The sequence below is a fragment of the Acipenser ruthenus genome, chromosome 13, assembly GCF_902713425.1.
Source record: "Acipenser ruthenus chromosome 13, fAciRut3.2 maternal haplotype, whole genome shotgun sequence".
Taxonomy (NCBI): domain Eukaryota; kingdom Metazoa; phylum Chordata; class Actinopteri; order Acipenseriformes; family Acipenseridae; genus Acipenser; species Acipenser ruthenus.
In genome coordinates, this window is record NC_081201.1 from 32,177,749 (window position 1) to 32,198,114 (window position 20,366).

The 20,366-nt window shown below is 42.1% G+C and overlaps 1 protein-coding gene across 3 annotated transcripts in view; it reads left to right on the forward strand.

Annotated features, from left to right (window-relative positions):
* Positions 1–1,183: 1,183 nt before the first annotated feature.
* LOC117417710 (bifunctional heparan sulfate N-deacetylase/N-sulfotransferase 2-like) overlaps positions 1,184–20,366 on the forward strand; it is a 39,332-nt gene continuing 20,149 nt past the window's right edge. The window contains exon 1 of one of the 3 annotated variants that reach the window (XM_058985129.1): positions 1,184–1,563. The gene's annotated coding sequence lies outside the window, so the exon portion shown is untranslated. Of the gene's footprint in view, positions 1,564–11,346; positions 11,368–20,366 lie in introns of those variants that run through there. The other 2 variants (XM_058985130.1, XM_058985132.1) reach the window with 2 other exon arrangements.

A 20,366-nucleotide genomic window follows, 5' to 3' on the forward strand; every position in this document is an offset into this window, starting at 1 on the left:
ACCATAGAACACACAGGAGGGCGTCCTGTTACCAAAGTGGATTAATTACAAACGCGGTGACTCCAGGAAAAAAGTATGAAAAAAATCTACTTACTACTAGGTGGTACCAGATTCATTTTTATATAAACTGCAGTATTTCCCAACGATCTCCCCAATTCCTTCAGGGAAGCTGTGTTCTACGGAATTGTATTGAGGGTGGAGATCTACTGTGAAGTCTGCCTTCCGGATTAGAAACACCTGTCAACCAAGCTCCTCCAATTAGCCCCCTATCCGAGTCTGTCTGTATCTGCCGGGTTGCTTATTGTTACAGAAACTGACTCGCACACTAACACTAACCCCAGACAGGGGTTGCAGCGACTTGATTCGTTTTGAGAACGCTGTCAGTAACCCTTCCTGCGCCCTGTTTTGAAGCGAATGCCTTTATTACAGTAGTACTATGACGTAATTATCTTATGAAACAAACTTTTCACTTGCTGCAAAAAAAATGGCCCAATGACTTCAATACAAAATCACGCCAAATGTTACAAAACCATACCGCAACGGGACAAGCTGCAGGTGCGCGCAGTATCTGTCTATGCTTGACAAGTTCATGTATAACAAATAATATGTATGCCTCAGCGCCTTTATAAAAGATTACCACAGTATTTTTTTAGTTTTATCATGCTTTTCCCATGGTTTTCCTATGCATTTCCCTGGTTTACTAATATGTTTTTTTTTATCATATCTGTGCACTGCAATGCTTACCTGTGCTTTACCATGCTTCTCTATGCTTTATTACACTCCGCTGTGCTTTTATTAGGACGCACTTTTTTTTTAGAAGGACAGGGATGCATACAGCAACACCACGTTGGCATACATTTGTGTGTGTGTGTGTGTGTGTATGAATGCATGTATGTATTCAGGCATGTACACTATGTGACAGCCTTTGTATGTATGTATGTATGTATGTATGTATGTGTAGCTAGATAGCTGACCTGCTGAAAATCCCAGCAGCTGCAAAAAACCAAAAACTATATATATATATATATCTTCCAGTTAAACCAGTACAATAATGCAGCACGTTGTCATGCATGTATGTTTGTGGTATATGTATAATGTATGTTTGTATAACACAGAATAGATCCCGCCTTCTGTGCCTCTCACCTGACTGAACACTCTGAGGTGTTCTTCTATTTAGAACTCAGCATCAATTATTTAATGGGGGTGGTCGATACTATGTATTATTTCCTCGAGTTGTCACCGAAGATATATAAAAAAAACTAAATAACAAAAATGTAATCTGTCTTATTCGGCCAACCATAAGCATACGCCGAGTTTAAACGTTTTTTTTTCTTTCTGTCCGGCGAAGCAGCCCTCCCCCCCTAGTCGCGGAAGTTGGATCGATCCTCAGGCAGAGTCTAGTAAATGAATCGCCGAATGAAGATGGCGGAGCTGTGAGGTCTGGAATCGGGGTGCTTTTAAACTTCATTTGTTTGTTTGTTTTTTAACATCATTTGGAAGCTTGGAGATTTTTCGGTGGGTGGATTTTTTAAATTGTTGGTTTGTTTTTAAACAAGACTATCGGTGAGTTGTTTGTTTATTTATTTATTTATTTATTTATTTATATTATTAAAACGCCGCCGATTTTGGTGCAGTAATGCTGTTGAGAGAGATTGATTGATTGATTGTGTGTCAATGTGCCTGTCTGACTGATTATACATCATGATTGAAACAATTTAGTAATGAGAGAGAGAGAGAGAGAGAGAGAGAGAGACACACAGCGAGTAAAATAGCAACACAAAAAAAAAAACAGGGGTGTTGCGGGGAGCCAGAAAATGTGTTATACAAAGGGGTGGTTGTTTTTAGAGCTGTTTTCATTAATAATAATAATAATAATAATAATAATAATAATAATAATAATCGCCCTACATAAACGACTATTTTATAAAAACATTTTGAAACCCGTCTTACTAATAGTTTGCGAAGTCAGTAGTGATGCCGGTGGTATGTAATTCGAGAATAATCGCACACATGGTATGTGTTTAAAAAACACCCTGATCGTTGGATTGAGTGTTTGAATATCTCAAAAGTAGTTAATCGCAATCCAAAAGAAACACAGCAGACAGTGCGCATCAGTGCAGTGTTTTGCAAATTGCAGTTGTTGGGGTATAGCGGTGTGGTGGAATGTGGGAAACTGTGTACTGAAATAAGAGGAATCCGAGTAATCGCACACATAGCTTTGGTGAGGGCAAAAAGAACAGAGACGAGAGGCAGCAAGCTTCGACACCATGGAAGAGTCTACCACTGCAGGGCTTTATTATATCAGCATTGTAATAATAAACGTGAATTACCCAAACAGAATGGGCACAGTAAACCGCACCTGACCTTAACGCGGTGTGTTGACTGTGATGTATACTGTACCAGATTGTTCATAACGCGGTTTATATATAATCTCCATTTGTGACCCCTGGTCCTTGTTTCTTTTTTCAGGTCGAAAAAGACCCCTGGGTCGACACTGTCAATACCTTTTAGAATTCTGAATGCTTGAATCAGATCACCTTTTTTATAGCTTTCCCACATTGTCTAGATGAATACATTTCTGAGTCAACATAAACTCCTAGGTCTTTTGTAGATTCCTTCTTCAATTTCAGTATCTCCCATATGATATTTAGAATGCACATTTTAATTGCCTGCATGCAATACGTTACACTTTTCTCTATTAAATGTCATTTGCCATGTGTCTGCCCAGTTCTGAATGCTGTCTAGATCATTTTGAATGACCTTTGCTGCTGCAACAGTGTTTGCCACTCCTATTTTTGTGTCATCTGCAAATTTAACAAGTTTGCTTACTATACAAGAATCTAAATCATTAATGTAGATTAGGAATAGCAGAGGACCTGATACTGATCCCTGTGGTACACCACTGGTTACCTCGCTCCATTTTGAGGTTTTCCTTGAATGCATTTCCTTGAATCCCTACTGCATTCAGTTTGAGAATTAATCTTTTATGCTGGACTTTGTCAAAAGCGTTCTGGAAATCTAAATAAAGCATGTCATATGCTTTGCAATTATCCATTGTCGATGTTGCATCCTCAAAAAAATCAAGCAGGTTAGTTAGACATGATCTCCCTTTCCTAAAACCATGCTGACTGTCTCCAAGGATACTGTTACCATATATAGGTAACTTTCTGTTTTGGATCTTATTATAGTTTCCATAAGTTTACATATAATAGAAGTCAGGCTTATTGGTCTGTAGTTACCTGGTTCGGTTTTGTCTCCCTTTTTGTGGATCGGTATTACGTTTGCAATTCTCCAGTCTGTCGGTACAACCCCGGTGTCAAGAGACTGTTGCATGACCTTGGTTAGCGGTTTGTAAATAACTTCTTTCATTTCTTTGAGTACTTTTGGGAGGATCTCATCCGGCCCAGGAGATTTGTTTATTTTAAGAGCTCCTAGTCCCTGTAACACTCTGTTATGCTAAAGTTATTTAAAACTGGATAGGAACAGGTCGACATGTGGGGCATGTTGTCCGTATCCTCCTTTGTAAAAACTTGTGAAAAATAATCATTTAATATATTTGCTATTTTTTTTCTTTGTCTATGATTTTGCCATTTGTATCTCTTAGACATTTAACCTCCTCTTTTGAATGTTCTCTTGCTGTTATAATATTGGAAAAATGTTTTGGAATTGGTTTTAGCCCCCTTACAGTGTTCATCTCTATCTCTCTCTTGGCCTTTCTAACTTCCTTTTTGACTTGTGTTTGCAGTTCCAAGTACTCTTTCTGTGTACTTTGTTTTTGGTCTCTTTTAAACACTCTGTAAAGTGCCTTTTTCACTGAACATTTTTTTTAATTGATCTATTAAACCATTTTGGCCATTTTGTTTTAGATTTGTCTACTTTTGGGATGTAATTGTTTTGCGCCTGTAGTACTACATTTAAAAAAAAAACAGCTATCCTTTTTCTGTGGATGTTTTCTCTATTTTACTCCAATCTACTTCTGTTAGTCTCTGTTTCATACCTTCATGGTTTGCGTTTCTAAAATTGTAAACCTTAGGTTTAGTCATTACTTCTGAAGTTTTAAAAATCACTTCAAATGAGACCATGTTGTGGTCTGAGTTTGCCAATGGTTCTCTTCCCTCTGTTGTAGCTATTCTGCCTTTTGTTATTTTGTAATTAGACTGGCGTTCTCTTTATTGCTCATTTCATACAGTAACTTCAGTGCTTCCGATAAGATGAGATTCTTTTGGAGGGCTTCTGCATATTAATGTCGAACATATCAATCGCTGTGTTGTAAAATTCATGTACGTTTCATTGTAAAAGTAAATGCAATTAATATGAATTGCTGCTTTTGCACACTTCACCATAACTGATGTCGGTTTACAGAAACATATAGGTGAATGTAGCCATTCTAATAACAAGCTCCCGAGTTAAAATGTCTATTTTTTATAAATACGAATGTGTACACATCATGTACCTGTAGAAGGGTATAAAGATGTTAGATGAAAACAGTTTGTTTGGAGAAACTAAGAAAGATGGAAATTGTACAGAATGGATCACCTTGCTGTGAATTAAAAATCTTTCATCAGCATAGACTGAGATTAAAAAAAAAAAAAAAACTTGGCATATCTTTACTTGTTAACCAACAATCTGATAATCTGGAATAAAATAATCTGTAGGAGGATTTAACTGTCTAAGTGTCTCAGTAGTGCTGTTCCAGGTTTGGGGGAAGTGTTCAGTGTGTGTGTGTGGAGGGGCTGTGTTTGTCTGTTTGACTTTGGGTTTAACACTTAGTGAGGGTTCAAAGGCCACCCTGGTGTGTTGGTCCCTGAGACCGACTTGTTTTCAATGATCGCTAGCACTGTGTCAGTCTGGATCTTAATCAGGCTTGTAAACACACGCTGTGCAGCTGTGTACCTGCACCGACTCGAACCAGTAGCCAAAAAACAACACATTCTCTATCCACATTCTTTATTTTCTGTTTATAATAAAAAAAAAATGTTGGTGTGTTTTCACTTGAAATGTAGCACTAATTATGGATGAGTTTGAGTACAATAGGAGGCTGTGTGTTTCATGTACTGACACTGATTAAAATCACCAGCTTTGCGTGTGTGTGTGTGTGTGTGTGTGTGTGTGTGTGTGTGTGTGGTGGGGGGGGGGGGGGGCAGGTATTACTATCCATGAGTGGACAAAATTTGAGAATGTCCCCACAAAGATAGTAACTCCTGAAAAAACAACGTTGTGGGGACATCCCCACTTTATAAAACGTTTTTAAGACTAAATATGCCTTAAAAAAAAATGTGCCAAAATATTTAGTTTGTTTTCGACTTTCACCCTGTGTGGAGTTTTGTCTGAATGGAGTTAGAAATAGTAAATAAAGCTACAGTGAGAGTCAATGAGAAGTCCCCACACATACATGCAAACGTGTGTCTGTGTGTGTGCGTGTGTGGTTTGGAGAGAGGGGAGGAGGAGGAGAAAACAAGAAACAACACAGACTACAGCCTGTACGACAGTGGAGCTCCTGTGTATAAAATAACCTGCGCGACTCGGATACAGGGAAAAGGTGTGAGGATTATTACAGAGCTGCTGTAGAAGGTGGTGGGGGTCTTTTTCATAGCAGGCAGGGTGTACTGGAGGCTGAGATTTTTGCCTGTGGTTTGCAATTGTAGATATTCGCACTGAATGAAAAACAGGTGGTTGAGCACAGTAGTATGGAAATTTCCACTACGACTGACGGGAGGGGGAGAGGGAGCCATCGGCGTGGTCTTGCCTGGTCTTGCCTGCTTTTAACAGGTCTTTATTTGAAACATTCATTCCCACTCTGGACAAAGACAGTCTCACTCGCACTCAGACGTGTACACAGAGGCATACACACACTGTTTGATTTACAACTAAGCAACTGAAAGACTAAGTAGCGGGGTTCCAAAAATCTAGCACTACAACTGTTTAAGAGTTCTGAGCCCCAGGACTGGGTGCGGCAGGGCTAGTGCAATCCAGTTAGGTTTATGTACAGTTAATGGAAATTTCATAGTCGTATCATTGCGTTTCCCATACACCCAGTTAGTAGTACCTAGAGGATTTTTTTGCAGCAATGTATAAATATCACCAGCTAATAAGATTCTGCTGACTAAATATTTACAGGAACACTTCAACCTTTTTCTGGTGTTTGAGTTCAGGAACCCTGTTTGGTTTGTAACCAGGCCTGGCTGTTACAGTAACACTAGACCTGTAGATTGCAAAGAACCAGCGAGAGAGAGATTCAAATTAAAACAATTAACATCATCTTTTGTAGGCTGGGTTCAAAAATCAATTTCGTGTGATATTGTGGCTACACAGTGATCAATATGCACTGGTTTCCTTTCCTTTTCCAGTCATTTGTTAATTCTGTTATGAACGAATACAAACATGGTCATTTGTCACCCAAGCAGCTTTTTTGTTCAGATAGTCACATTGGTCCCAGCATTACTTTTTAGGTATTGAATTGTTGAGACCAAAAAAAACATTTCTGTGCAATTTTACAGAGCTTTTATCTCTTGTGCTCAGGACGCTCCTTAATCTGGTGAATACTGACCGCTGCTGAGCCTGCAGAAGGATAAACATGGTTTGTGTTTTAGGGATGGAAATAAGACTTCTCTTGCATAGCAGTTCTAGGTTTTACTGCAGTTTATAGGTGACAAGCTCAGGTGTGCATTATTAAACTCCTAGCATTTATCATCCCTGTATAACAGAACTAGGGACAGTGTATACTTCCAATCGAAGTTCATCTCTCCTGAATGCTTGGAATGCACTTAGACCTACATAGTCTAAATGCTAAATGATCAGTTTTAATGGAGTTCCTGGTGGGCATTGTGTTTCTGACAGACCGTCCTATACAGTAAAGCTGACCACAATGTGTGATTAGAGGGCTGTCCTACACGCCCCAGGGTGAATTGGAACAGATTGCCCCTGTGCAGCAGGTAGAGAGGTCCCTGGGAGTTGCTGATGCTGTAATTGAAGGTTCTCACGTAGATTTCTTTTCTTGGCTTGTGGAAACCGCCATTTATTGTCTCTGATTGAGACTGAGCATGCTGTGGCACAGTGCGGGGGAGTATATGAATCTGTACTGGCTTTTAAACTTTATCATAAGTGTTAGTCAATCCGGGAAGCTCATTATGAGTCCTGCATGTGCAGCATCAATGTGAATTCATGGAATGGTACACTTCCTACAGTATGAATGCATACAGTATGTTTGACAAGCTTTTAAGTAGAATGTTTCAATTCTAACCCAACACTCCCTATTTTAATGTGCACTCAGCCCTACCCTACCTTATTGAGGCATGCCTGTTTTACATGCATACCTTCCTCTGCAGGTTTTCGCTTTCTGATATAAAGTCAAACAAAGGAGCAACGTGTTGTCTTTGTCGGTCTCTGTGTTCTACCAGAAAGTACGTTGGCAAAGACTTCAAGAAGTTTTGTCTAGTTACCGTTTGGGTTCTTTTAGTGTGTTTTTGCTTTCAAACATTTGACTCGTTAAACACTCATTGAAGATGTGGAATACAATGAAAATCAAATTCAAATATTTGCCAGATCCTGAGACTGTCCACAGTGCAGTTCACCCTGCTAGCCATGCTAGAGAGGATGTGCTGCTCTTTCACACAGATCCGATTAGTCTCTGCGGTACAGTCCCTGACTGACAGACAGGAAGGAAGGAAAGAAGCTTGTTTTCATGTTGCTGCTTTGCCTCTAGACTAGCTTACCTGTTGACCTGACAGCAACCCTGCTGTCTCCATGGAAACCATCACAAGCCGTGTGTAGGGACAGTAGACAGTGCCTGCCGGACTGGGTAGAAAGGATTAAATAAACAGCGAGGTATTGAGATGTCGCATCTGCAGCCCGTTGCAGTGTTGAATCTCATGATGGGGCTGTCCCTCCTGACTCCGCTGTGTGTTTCTGTTGTTTGCGAGGCCAGTAAGTTATGTAAAGGGGCTTCCGATCCGCTCCGTGCAGCACAGACACAGGGTCTTTGAGCGAGGGTAAATATTTGGGTCATGCTTCCGTGTGTGGATAGCGCTCGCTTGATTGATTACTGTGCATGTACTCTCTCGATAGCGCCAGGCTGTGGGAATTAACCTGAAAACGGCAAACAATGAGCTTCTAATGCTTCCGTGGGTGTCTGGGTCAGTGGTTTCCAAACATGAGGAGGGGGGGGTGTGTGGTGAAATGGGGGTGCCCTGCGAGAGATCTACAGCTCTACTCCATGATACAAATTAAGGTCAAAGCAATAAACACCCCACCCTTTATAGAAATGGTGCCTTCCTCTTAAGTGTTCACTGGTTCATCTCCACTCTGCTCTGCCAGTTGCTTTACCAATTAACTGAATCCAGTGTTGTTTAGTAAATGCAATGGTGTCTTTATTTATTCTTTTATTTTTATTTATTAATATAAATATTTCTCAGAGGGCTGGAATAATGATTTTACTTTGAGTACCCAGTGAAGGAAAGGCCTGGCAGTTCTGCTTCCTGTAGAGATAGCACCGGGCTGGAGGGAAGTTGGTACAGAGTCCAGTTTCACAGTATTTCAACACTGCTGGACTGCATGCAGAGCTACAGGAAAGAGCACTCCACTCAACACTGCAGCGCTGTGTAGAGCTTTATGGGAAAGAGCACTCCACTCAACACTGCAGCGCTGTGTAGAGATTTATGGGAAAGAGCACTCCACTCAACACTGCAGCGCTGTGTAGAGGTTTATGGGAAAGAGCACTCCACTCAACACTGCAGCGCTGTGTAGAGATTTATGGGAAAGAGCACTCCACTCAACACTGCAGCGCTGTGTAGAGATTTATGGGAAAGAGCACTCCACTCAACACTGCAGCGCTGTGTAGAGATTTATGGGAAAGAGCACTCCACTCAACACTGCAGAGCTGTGTAGAGGTTTATGGGAAAGAGCACTCCACTCAACACTGCAGCGCTGTGTAGAGATTTATGGGAAAGAGCACTCCACTCAACACTGCAGCGCTGTGTAGAGATTTATGGGAAAGAGCACTCCACTCAACACTGCAGAGCTGTGTAGAGATTTATGGGAAAGAGCACTCCACTCAACACTGCAGCGCTGTGTAGAGATTTATGGGAAAGAGCACTCCACTCAACACTGCAGCGCTGTGTAGAGATTTTAATGTCAGCATCGTTCAAACTGCTCTGCAATGTACATTAAGACCCAGAGGACTGCAGGGGAACGCTTTGCCTGCCTGTGTTGGACTGTTTCAGAGAGGCTGTGCATTAACCTTGTCTTATTTATAAATATATATTGTTATGGTAGTAATAGTAAGATTTTACTTCTGAAGGAACATGAATAGATTGCACCCACCATAGCTGCACAGTTGCTATCGACTTTTTTTTGTATTTTAAACCAAACTGAAGAAGAATCAGTGTTTACTAATGCTCTCTTAGAAAATAAAGTGCGTGTTTGTGTGTGTGTATCCATGACAATGCATCGCTCTCCTCCCGTCTGTAAGGCAGTTCTGTTCAGTTTGTGTTTGGAGGGAAACAGGAGTGACAGAAAAAAATTTGAAATATTCACTGAGCTGGAGGGGGGTGAGCTGCAGCTGGTGGTGGTGGGGAAACAGCCTTTTTTTTCTTTTCTGTGACCTTTAACCTACGAAAGGATAATGTGACTAATTATGGTGTTTTCCGACTTTCCTCCATAACACTTTTGTTTTACAATATATATATATATATATATATATATATATATATATATATATATATATATTTTCTCGATGTAGACTGTGTTGTGTGCGGTGGTCTTGACAACGAGTCATGTCATAGACCCCCCCCCCCCCCCCTTCAGAAATACAGGAATGCACAGAAGATACAGGGATGGAAATAAGACTCCCGTTGCATAGCAGTTTCTGGTTTTGCAATGCGTTTAATAAGACACATCCAAGCTTGTTACCTATACACAGTGTTATGTTTTTTATAGCAACAAATTTCCCGTGAGTTTTTTTGGAGTTTATTTTACATATGTTGAAATAGGGATAAAGTCTGTAAAAATGCATTTTTAATTTAAACATCTGGGAGTAAACATCGGTATACACAGGAATAGGATGTCTAGCAGTTCTGGTTTGTGCAATCACTGTGCTGACAGAGCTAGTATCTGCAGAAGGTATGAACGTGACGTCAGCACAAAACAAGCCAGGTTTATTCACCTTGAAATCATAAAAAGAAAAGAAAATTGACAGAACTGGACGGTGCAAGCCATCGGGAGACACGCCAAAAATCACACTGGACATTTCCATTAATGCGTTCCATAAGTTTACCAACTGAAGCATCATCATTTTGTGCTATTTGGCTTTTTGTATACTTCTAAACATTGGTTTCTTTTGAATATTCATAATAAACTGATTTGTTTTCTCCCTGTTCCTCATCCACTCAATATTATATTTTCGTGCAGGTATTTAGTTTTTGATCAGGCTAGTTGCCACGCCCAGCACTTGCCACAATAATCGGACTTTGATTGGCCATTGGCCAACAGAATCTGGTGATAATGTGTTTGTGAAGCAAGAGAGAACCAATCACATGCGACGTTTGAATGTTATTTGATCCTCTGTCTAAATGTACTTGCTGTATCCTAGGATACAGTGTAGAGCTGCTTTTTACAATATTGGAATCAAAATAAAATGGCATTTAAATCAAAATAGTGTGTATTTTCTAAAAAAGTCTAGGGAAAATACGGAATAGTAGACTGAATTTTGTATAAATCAGTAAAAACCAAGGTTCAATTAAAAAAATATATAATAATAATAATAATAATATTAAAAGAAAAACAATTCCTGTAAAATTCAGAAAAAACTGAAATGCAGAACACTACCTATATTCTGTGGCTAATTAGGCTCCTAGTAAGACCTGGAATGGGTGAAACTGCTATGCAATAGGGGTCTTGTTTCCATCCCTAAGGTATCTATTCCCTCTGTTGTTGAGTTGACTGCAGTGCAAAGAGACCTCCGTTGCAGAGGCATTGAGAGAGGGAGGTGATGCTATCACTGTCCTCGGCAATAGACTTCTATTAAATGTTTGTTATACTGCAGAACATTAGAAGTGGGGTTTGTGGAGATGGCGAATGGAAGGAATACATGCTGCATCTCAAAGTCGTGTGCTTGCCTGGTTCCTGTGTTGTGATGAATTGTCTGCTGTGAAAACATCACCAGTGAACATCTTGGACTGCGAACAGCCTCCTGAATCATCGCTAGGCAGCGAGACCCGCGCAGGGTCAGTGACGGAGGCGCGCTTCAGTTTGCTGACGTGCTGATTGCTTTAGACTGGAACTCCTCAGGCAAGACAACAGAACTTGAAACCCAGGGCTGCGCTGAAGCACCGCAACCACAGGGAGTCCAAATAACAGCTGCACGGGGTCAAGGTGCGTGAATGAATCAATGTAGTCATTGTAATAATTTCTGTGAACGGAGTGTAAAAATAACTGTAAATTAAATAGCAGGAATTTACCCAGACCTTGATGACATGGTGCCTAAATGATACGCACGGCTTTACTCACGCTGTATCTGTTATGTAAATATTTATTTGACTACATAGGATTAAATCCGGACACACATCTGGTAATGCAGACAGATTCTAGAAAGGACGGCAATTTTTGTTTTTTGTTGTTCTCCCCTGAGAGATGGCACAGTGTGAATGTGTCTTCCTGTCTCCTTCAGTGTGGAGTGCGAGTCTCTTTGTGTCTACGATGTGTGCAACTGAGTGTCACAGAGAGAGCTGTAATCGTGCTGTCAGTGAACACAGAGAGAGAGAGGAGGGGGGTAAGGATGCTAGAAAGAGAATAAGAAAGAGAAGAGCAGTAAAGATGGTGGAGGAGAGCTGCGGGGGAGATGGAACAAGAGAACTCCTGCCTCCTGCTGGGAACGCATTGAGAGAAAGCAGAGCTGTGACCGAGCTGGGAGGAGGAGGGACCCCATTCAGGGGGAAGCGGAGAAAGGGAAGCCTTTCATAGTGTGGAACAGGTGTGCTGTGGTCTTGGCTTCCATTTGACCCATAATACCATTACACTAGCACTGCTGTTGCAGTTGGAACATGCACAGTATTTTACCTATGGTGCCCAACCTACAGCGTTATAAAGTGGGAGCACTGTCAAATCCTTTGACCGGTGTTTTGAAGTCTGAGACACTGAGTTTCTTTTATATTTATTGCAAAGTGAGTGTAGAGGTTACTTTACCTTGTCTGTGCTTCAGGGATGGAAACAAGGCTCCCGTTACATAGCAGTTTGATCCATTCCTGGTTTCACTGCCAGTCTAACAAGACACCTGAGCTTATTACCTATACACTGTGTCTAATCAAGCTCGTAGTAGAAACTGTAATGGGTGAAACTGCTATGCAGCAGGAGTCTTATTTTCCATCCCTGCTACAGAGGTGCTAATGAAGCTGTGTGCTGGTTATTGACAGGTGCGCTGGGCTGTGTGAGGTGTATTGACAGGTTTTAATAGGTCAGCCCTTCCTAGCATAGCTGTAACTGGAGGTGCAGCCAAAGTATCGGACAGCTAATCAATAACAATAACCAAAGCATTTTCAAAAGCAAGAGGCAAGCCTGTAGACTCTTCAAGAAAGACTTGACATGCAAACATGCATGTGCTTAGAATTATACTGTAATACAATGCATTGTGCATTGAGAATTAAAAAGCAAGAAATTGTCACGAAAGCCTTCAGATGCAATTGAATGAGTGGCCTGTGCTGTTAATATAATATAATAGGTGCGAGGGCTATTTAATTGATGAATGAATGTTTGAGTCCAACAAGCAAAATAAAATCAATAATGGAATAATGTGTTGCCCCGCCTCCTGGCTCTAACCAGCTCTGCCTGTTTGTGACGCTACTTCAAGCAGACAGGCGTTTCCACCCATTCCTTCGTCTATCCACACATTGCAGGCTGCTTTATACAATATCTGCAAAGGGCGGAAAAAACTCGCAATCTGTGTTTTAAAAGCTGCGATTAGGAATGTTGCTTCTCTCGACAAGGAGCTCTGGTTATTTACTTTTATTTTTTTGTTTCATTTTTTTTCAAGATAAGTAATCTCTTGTTTCTGTGTCTGGAGCTGTGATCCTGTTGTAATTACTGCTTTCTCACGAGTGCATTGATTTACTGGTCTCAGCACTTTCTCAGCTTTATTTATTTCCCAGCCTTGTAAAACTGAGTTACGTGGCAGACTCTAACTCTGGTTTTTAATTGAAGGACCAGCAGATGCGTTGGGTGGGGGTGGGGGGGTTCATTCTCTTAGCTTGTGATTTGAAATAAGAGTTCAACTTGCAGCTCTCTGTCTAAGACTGTATTGAATTTGCTGGCTCTCAGATCCCCAGTACAGTAAGAAACTTTCCCTTTTTTATTTGTCTTCTATCTAGCTCTCTCTGCCAGGTGTGTCTATCTGTCACTGGTGGATTATCGACAGTCTGTTTCTTCATTTCCATCTGTTCCATCTTCATTTCCATCCGTCACAAGCAGGCACAAGGAGAGAAAACGAAAGCTTTCCTTGACCTGCAGGGGGGAAAGAGAGCCAAAAAAAAGGAAAGATGTTCGACTCTGAATGCTGCACACCAACAAAATAATATGAAACTACAGAAAAAAAAAGCAAGCAAGAAAGGTGCTGCTGTAGTAGAGTCATTACACCTGCAGATGCAAACAGGATAGAGAGTTAAAACACCTGGGAGGCGATGGTTAAGAGATGGAGAGGGACAGACAGGCAGTTGTGTTTTCTAGCTGTGTATCTGACAGCAGAGGCCTTTGGTTAGGTGAGGGCTGTGGTCGCTGAGGAGTGTCCGCAGGAGTCCCTGTCCTAAAGAGATCTTGTTGCCTTGGGTTGCTGGCTAACATGTCCCCTGTGCTGGTGTGGTCCTCTGGAGAGATACAGAGCTGTCCATCTGTCCCCAGCAGCTAATTTCTTAACAGGATTGGAGCTCCCCCCACCCAAGAATGTCTGTCTGATTTAAAGGAGAGAGATGAGACCCCCGGTGATAATTCAGTTCCTTATTTTTTTTTTTTTGTCAGTGCATCCTTGGCCTCTGTGACAGACCGCAGTGATATTGATGATCATGATGAAGATGACGCCTAGCTCCCCTCCTTGAGTGGTTAGACTGGTTTCTCTGGTGTCTAGGACCAGCTGGGTGTGAGGGGAGGGTGCCATTCATGTTCTACATTAGTTTAACATTCATCTTCAAGGATGGAGAGATGAGTTACTGATGGCTAGAGGTAGTTATGGTGGGGGGAGTAATGCAGTTATGTTACAGATAGAGGGTTGCAGGGAGGGAAGCACTGACCAGGCCTGATCCTGCTGCTGCTGAGATCTGAGCAGATTAATCCACGTACTGCCCAGGCTCATCCCTGTAATGTGCAAACATGTATTTTGATCTGTGTGTTATTGTGTGAACCCCCCCCCTCGGGCCCCATGGAGTTTAAAATAGGGAATCTACACTGTAGGAGTCAATGCAGCAAAGTCCTCAAACACTGTAAACAAACATGCGTGTCTGGATGGCAGTAACACTGTATTGCTGTGCAGTGGGAGTCCTGTGTGTGTTTGTGTGGGTGGGTGTGTGTGTGTGTAGGGTGTGGTAGTGTATGCCAGCTAAGTGGTAGTGAAAGGTTATTTGATTTCGAGGCCAGCCTGATTCAGTATAGCAGTGTTTCTATGCGGCTCGGTTAGGGATCTTTAGTGATTGAATCAGAGTCTGGAGATCAATACTGCGCAGTGATCAGATTCAATTAGGATTGGCACTGTGGCTGGGGCTCCCAGACTCCCCTGGGAATTAAATTACTGCTGCTGCTTAACAAGGTTACCAAAGGAAAGAAATCCTTAACGAGACTTCCTCTCGCTTACCAACTTAGCAGTGAAACGCTGTGGGTTAGAAACTCACACCAGCTCTGCTGCACCCAGTCCTGGGTTACAGAACTCCCCTCAATGAGGTCTGTTATTGGAATGATCAAGAGCCAGGAGTTTGAGCAGATTCTCCATTCTTTATGGGATCGTAAAACTTGCAATGGGAGTCTTTTATATTTTGACTTGTAGACATTTCTGATGATATTTGACGATGTGAAGATGCAGAGGGATGGAGGAAAGAGGTAGGGGTGTGTGTGTGTGTGTGTGTGTGTGTGTGTGTGTGTAGGAGAGCAAAGGTTTACTTGAGCTTTATCAGATAGTGGTGTTGCAGCTCAGATTGCAATAAGTGGATAGACACATGGAAGCACAGAGAGAGAGTGGAAGCGTGGAGAGCTTTGCCTGATCTCCAAGCAGCGGGGGACCATGAGTGAGGGTTGTATTGAAGAATCAAAACGAGGCAGAAAGTAGCACTGTGCCTTTTGCAGCATCTCTAGTTTCTCTACAGTGATTTACCGTACCAGTGCTGCAGATTATTCACAATAAAGAAATTAAACTGATGGATAGTGTTAGGATTAGGGTAGCTGTACAGTAGTACAGTAATTATCAGTGCTGCAGATTATTCACAGTAAAGAAGTGAACTGGTGAGGGCCAGTGTCCTCCTCCCAGGTGTGTCTGCAAACTAATTAAGCAAAATAGGCAGCTTTGGGAATTAAAAATATATGGAAATAAGACTTCCATTACATAGCAGTTTGATACATTCCTGATTTTACTATAAGTTTGAAAAGATGAACTTGTTACCTATACACTGTGGCTAAACCTGTAATGGGTGAAACTGCTATGCAACAGGAGTCTTATTTCCATCCTTGGCGTTTGAGAGCGACACAGGGATTACAGCAGCGACAGTCTTCACTGAAGCTGTTTTTGAGAGCTGCAGTCTGCTAAATCAATATCACTCGCAATGGAGAGGCAACAGGGATAAGATCAGAGCTGCCAGCCCTGCACTCTCGCTCTCACTCTCGTGCACACACACACACTGAAACAGTGACAAGGATGGAAATAAGACTGAAATAATAATGATGGCTTCAAGTGGCAGAATATTTGAAAACCGGAGCAGAAGGCATTGTTTATTTATTTGATTTGTGTAATTTCCTTATTTGATATACATGTTTGTAGTCAGAATCTTAGATGGTCTTATCCCCTGGAACTTGGTACGGTCATTCCTTAGCACAAGATCTTGGCGCCTTAGTGACCTAATTGGCATAGTGTGCATTTGCTGTAGGTCAAAGGAGTGAATTTAATGCATGATCAGGTATCAGGAAGTTGCAGCAACTTTATCTATAGAGGAGCATGTCAATACTGTTTTCCATTCCATTATTTTCTCCAGATAACTTGATAAGGACTTTCTTTACCAGTCTGCATGATTTATGGAGTCTCTGGTCTGATTGCATGAAGACCATTGGAGTGAGTTTAACACATGATTAGGTATTAGGAAGTTGGATGCAGTCTTTTTTCCCTTTTTCTTACTGTTCTTTTTTCTTCTTTCTTTCTCTCTCGGTCTCTCTGTGTTCCCTTTTCCTGAAGCCTGCGGAGGAAATATCTGACTGTTTTGAACTGGGTCAGGCTGTTGTCAGCGCTGCCATGTGGGGTGTCTGTGAGCGAGGAGGGGGAGAGTAGCCCGGTTTCCTTCTCTCTGTCTGTCTCTGCTTGTTTGCAGCTTCTCTCACTACAGTGATAACATCTTGAGGTGATCGTGTCTGTACACTTTCGCTTTAATCGCCCAAAGCATTTGATTCAATGAATCACTGGGTTTTGCTTGTAATGGTTGAGTAGCAAAGGGAACGTAAGTTTTGATTGCAGAAGTAATTAACCAGTGATTCTTTCCATTTGAATTGGGAGACAGAGAAATGGGAAGGGAGAGAGTGCAGGACTGGAGGGTAGAGTGGGGAGGGGTGATTGGTTGGTTTTAGTGTGAAGCCAGCTCCTGAGGGTTTGGTTTGTTTTTCCCCTGTGTGTAAATATTGGGATTGCCACTGGGAGGAAGCTGCAGTGTCTCAGGAGTGGGGGGGCCTGGTGGGCAGGGGAGCAGGTGTGAAGCTGTGGGTTTGAGTGCAGGAATGGTGTTAAGAGTGTGCGCGCGTGTGCACGTGTGTGCACACACACACTTCAGCTATATTTTTCTCTCTCTGTGTCACTTTTTAAATGAACTTCAGCTTCAAGCAGTGTAGGGGTGATCTGAGAATTTAAAACAGCAGGCTGCCCTTTTTGCAGTGCCCCCAGACCTGACCCTGCTGTGTCTGTCTGTAACCAGGGGTGTCACTTTGTTTAATTCTGAAACGATTATACTTCAGGATTAAACCCTGCAGAATGATGCTTGCCATGAGCCTTTCTGTGAGTCTGAAGGTAACTCACACAAGCAAACTGATAGCAAAAGCTCAAAAAAACTCTTGGCAAGAAAACGAGGGAAAAAAGATTGGCTTCATCAATGTCTTTCATATTCAAAGACATTGACAGGTGTTTTGATTTAAGCTTTTCTGAAATACTTTGACTTGTGTTACCAGATATTCTACCAGGAAGGGGCTGGATCCTGGGGTGTTGTTGGGGTGCTGTAGTTCCTTAACCAAGACTTGCATGCATAGATATACTGCTGCTGGCAAAACAAGAAAAATACAGGCATGGCCAGTGCTTGTGCAACAAGGCTAGCGTGTTTAGTAATAGACTGGAATGTCACAAAAACACACTCGGACAGGGCACTGTGTCTTAGTGGTTTGAGCTGACACACTGGAGGGAGGGAAGCAGTGTGGTTTAATAGTTACAGCTGAAGAATTTGGGGAAGGGGAGGTTAGTGTACAGTAGTTGGGGGTCTGGGTGTTGCTTGCGAGAGGAGTTATCCTGGGGAGGTTTGTTTTAAACAGTGATGTTTGTGTATGCAAAGAGGATGTTGCTGTGTGGTCTCTCTGTTTGGTGAAAACACTGCCAAGATCTTCTGCTACAGGGGCTGTCCATGCAGATCTGCATTCCAACTGCATTGGCTGTAAAGTCCAGTTTTAAAAAGAACATTTTTACATCACAAGAAGATAAAGGTAGAGAGATTGCAGTCGAAGCAAGTTAACAGGTTAAAAATAAGACCCTTTGCATAGCAGTTTTATCCATTTCTAGGATTTACTATGAGTTTAATAAGACACACCTGAGCTTGTTACCGATACACTGTGGTTAATCAAGCTCGTAGTAAAACCTGGAATGGGTGAAACTGCCATGGGACAGGGGTCTTATTTCCATCCCTGTTTGTTATGCCTGACCGTAACACTCTCAAAGTTTTTTAAATGGTCTCTCAGGCTGTGTCTGGTTAAGCTACATACTCAGCAGCAAGTCATGCTGTTCTCTGTGCCTCTCACAACAATAAGTGCTTGCTTTTTCTCTCTCCTTCTCTTTCGAACCAGTTTTTTATATATAAAATAAATAAATAAATAAATAAAATCCTTGGTCAAAAAGCCCTAGAGTTGAGTTGGTGTGAGTAAGCCCCGTGGGCTCAGGGAGTGGGTGTAATCAGTGTGTTCACTGCACACGTTTCCCTGCACTCCCTGTGTGCTCCGCTGAGTGATAAGAGGCTCTCCTGGCTGTCCGTTAAACAGCAGAGCCTTTGCAATCAGTGCTGTGTGTAGACCAGCTAACCTCTCAGCAAGGCACTTCACAATCTCCTGGCTCTCGACAGACAGACACACACACACACACACACACACACACACACACAGGCAGACAGCGAGGACGGGAGAGGATGTAATAATGTCTGCATGGTTCTACTCTACCAGCGAATTGATCGTAAGCTGGAGGGGGGGGGGGGGGGGTTGGTTACGTGTTTCGATGTACAGCGTCTTCCTCAATTCACCTGCAAAGCACTTTTTACAAGCACACGTTACTGCTGTTGTATTATTGTGAAGCCCATTTAATTTACGACTTTTTGGTGTGGGGGTTGGGAAGTAATGCAGTTCTCCTATTTGTCTGTGAACTGTGTTTGTTGTCTTGTTGGGGTATCCTCAAACACTTCTGATTGGATGGGATGGGATGGGGGAGGGGTCGATCATGGCAGGGATGTCTTAGATTTACACTGTGTAAATTCAGAAGTTGAAAGTGTTTAGAATGATTAAGTGCCCTAGGATGCTCGTTGTATACAAAAGATGCATACAGCATTTGAGGGTCTATGAAAAGGCTTCAAATGTAATAATATATCATTAGGATGCGCGCATATTCTTGTAGAAATACCGAGGCTAGCATCGGCTTGTTGTGTATCGCTTTCCCTCCTCCTCCTCCAGCAACTGCGACCAGTCTCCCTGTCAGTCATGTATTATAACATTGTGCCCCAAGTGTTTTGAACAAACCAGCCCCACCCTCTTCTCTACAGTCTGCAGGAGGGAGATTCCTTGTGATGGAACACAAATAAAGGAAGCGACAGTAAAAGAGACAGCATTCAGGTGACCTCAAACACTTAATGATTCTTAGATCAACCAGCTACCAAGAACCAGGCGAATGCTGACGGGCCGAATCGCCACCTCACTCATAAATTCTTTGATTAGTGACCGCCTGGGGGAATTGTGACCCCAGGGTGACCTCTGCCCCTCCCATACGGTCCTGAGGGCAGTCATGACATTGATACAAGGTTTCTGTGACCTTTTAACCCTTCAGGCCAGCTCTAATAGCGAAAGAGAAATCAGGGTGCAACAGACTAATGTTTAATCAGTCGCTATTTATATTCAATAAACCAAAAGGGCTTGATCCAAAACACACTGTAATTGAATACTGTGTGTGAAAACCAAAGTAAAATTGTAACTACTAAATCAAGGGTCTGTCTGCTTCATATTGGTCTTTTAGCTGGAGGTGCATCTTTTAAAATAAACCTGTGTGATCCGATACTGTGCAGCAGGGTTCTGTGTTCGTGTTGTAGACCTGGTCTCAATGGCAGACAAGTTTCAAGTGTCTGCCATTTTTACATCCACTTCGTGCCAGAACAATGAAAAGCATGTTGTTTGGAAACCGCTTTGTTTGAACAGACGTCAGTAGCGTGAGCTGAGAGGACAGGTTGAAAGAACTGAATCTCTTTAGCCTAGAGAAAAAGCATGACCGCTCACACTAGAGATGTTCCTGTGCCAGCCCTGTGGGAACAAAAGGAATAAACTAAACTGGAGCGCCGAACAAGAGAGGCGGCATGAATAATAGCTGAGTGGAAGCATGTTCAGAACAGAAGGTAGGGAAGCACCTTTTTACACAGAGTTATAAATACACGGAATAGCTTACCAGGTGCAGTAGTAGCATCTAAAACACTGGGAGCATTCATTCAACACTTGCCTTCTGTTCTATTAAATTAGAACGGTGTACTAAGGAGCAACAGCCTCTTCTTGTTCCCATGGATGGAAATAAGACTCCTACTGCATAGCTGTATCACCCATTCAAGGTTTTATTTTGTACTTGATTAGCCACAGTGTATAGGTAGCCAGCTGAGGTGTGTCTTATTAAATTCATTAAGTGACCCCCTCTAGGACTCGAGTCAGTT